The following is a 2,500-nucleotide window of genomic DNA, read 5'->3' on the forward strand; positions in this document are numbered from 1 at the left end:
TACGTCTGCATACACGCGCCACTACATGAACAGACGGCTCATGCTGATCGCCATCCACTGCGTCCATTACTCCCACACGTCTCTATGGCGTACCACACTGCAATGCAGCTGTTATGGGGAGATGACACGTAGCTGTGTACACAACATTCTGAGCGGGTTGCGGTTGGACAATACATTACTGTAACGTGTCATATGCCAATTACAGAGCAGGGTAAGGCACAACTTGGGTTAGGTTAAGGCACAACTTGGGTTAGGTTAAGGCACAACTTGGGTTAGGTTAAGGCACAACTTGGGTTAGGTTAAGGCACAACTTGGGTTAGGTTAAGGCACAACTTGGGTTAGGTTAAGGCACAACTTGGGTTAGGTTAAGGCACAACTTGGGTTAGGTTAAGGCACAACTTGGGTTAGGTTAAGGCACAACTTGGGTTAGGTTAAGGCACAACTTGGGTTAGGTTAAGGCACAACTTGGGTTAGGTTAAGGCACAACTTGGGTTAGGTTAAGGCACAACGTGGGTTAGGTTAAGGCACAACGTGGGTTAGGTTAAGGCACAACGTGGGTTAGGTTAAGGCACAACGTGGGTTAGGTTAAGGCACAACGTGGGTTAGGTTAAGGCACAACGTGGGTTAGGTTAAGGCACAACGTGGGTTAGGTTAAGGCACAACGTGGGTTAGGTTAAGGCACAACGTGGGTTAGGTTAAGGCACAACGTGGGTTAGGTTAAGGCACAACGTGGGTTAGGTTAAGGCACAACTTGGGGGTAGATTGCGGTGCAAATTGCGTTACATTGCGGTGCAAATTGCGTTACATTGCGGTGCAAATTGCGTTACATTGCGGTGCAAATTGCGTTACATTGCGGTGCAAATTGCGTTACATTGCGGTGCAAATTGCGTTACATTGCGGTGCAAATTGCGTTACATTGCGGTGCAAATTGCGTTACATTGCGGTGCAAATTGCGTTACATTGCGGTGCAAATTGCGTTACATTGCGGTGCAAATTGCGTTACATTGCGGTGCAAATTGAGTTACATTGCGGTGCAAATTGCGTTACATTGCGGTGCAAATTGCGTTACATTGCGGTGCAAATTGCGTTACATTGCGGTGCAAATTGAGTTACATTGCGGTGCAAATTGAGTTACATTGCGGTGCAAATTGAGTTACATTGCGGTGCAAATTGAGTTACATTGCGGTGCAAATTGAGTTACATTGCGGTGCAAATTGAGTTACATTGCGGTGCAAATTGAGTTACATTGCGGTGCAAATTGAGTTACATTGCGGTGCAAATTGAGGTAGGTTAAGGTGCAACACAGGTTAGGTTAAGGTGCAACATAGGTTAGGGTGCAAGATGGGTTAGGTTAAGGTGCAAGATGGGTTAGGTTAAGGTGCAAGATGGGTTAGGTTAAGGTGACATAGGTTAGGTTAAGGTGACATAGGTTAGGTTAAGGTGACATAGGTTAGGTTAAGGTGACATAGGTTAGGTTAAGGTGACATAGGTTAGGTTAAGGTGACATAGGTTAGGTTAAGGTGACATAGGTTAGGTTAAGGTGACATAGGTTAGGTTAAGGTGACATAGGTTAGGTTAAGGTGACATAGGTTAGGTTAAGGTGACATAGGTTAGGTTAAGGTGACATAGGTTAGGTTAAGGTACAAACTGGGTTGTGTTATGGTACACATTGCGTTGTAGTACAGTACACGTTAGGTTTGGGTACGGTACACAATGTGGTATGGGATGGCGTGTTGTGGGGGGGGGGGGTGAGGTTCGTTGATATCGACCGTAGGACGTGGATGCCCGAGGCAGCGTCAGTGTGTCAAAGGAGTTATGTCACGTCGGGATGCGCTTTTCGCTAGTGAGAGGGGGCGAGCCGTGTCTGTGGTTGCGGCAGACCTGTGTGTTTCATTCCTGCCAGTGTGTTTGTGCTGTAAGACGAGGCAGTGTGGTGATGTTGGGTGCACCCCTGTGTAGGACATGTGTGGGTGTTGGTGGCTTCTCTGAGCAATTGTGGTTGTCGGACGAGTGGGGTATTCTGTTTTATGATTGGACCTCCCGGTCTGGTTATCATAGCGTAGTTGGTGTACTGTGGCGGATAGGATGCACCGGACGTTGGTCCATGCTGGTGCTTAGTTGTTGTATCTGTGTCTGTTACAGGCAGAGAGTAGTGTGTGATAGAGTGTGTGGCTGACGTGTGGTTCATTTTGTGTGTACGGACGTTCAGCATGTATAGGGGCATTTGCGTATATAATCTATCTATGTGGGCCTGCATAGTTTACTGAGCAGTGCTGTGAGGTGACTGAACTACGAGTGACGTACTGATTTACAGCGGAATGGTTGCCTTGTACCAAAGATGGAGTATCGGAGGACCGTCTATATTCTGAGAGGAGCCCTGTTTGCCACTGGGCGTGGGGTCTCGCGTCCTGCGGTTCAGTGCCCCCAGGGAAGCGCGCGGAGGTGGTGCTGCTGCTGCTGTAGCAAGCGAGCTACTTACAGCATGTATAGGGACAGCGGG

This window comes from Schistocerca cancellata, chromosome 7 (genome assembly GCF_023864275.1).
Source record: "Schistocerca cancellata isolate TAMUIC-IGC-003103 chromosome 7, iqSchCanc2.1, whole genome shotgun sequence".
NCBI lineage: Eukaryota > Metazoa > Arthropoda > Insecta > Orthoptera > Acrididae > Schistocerca > Schistocerca cancellata.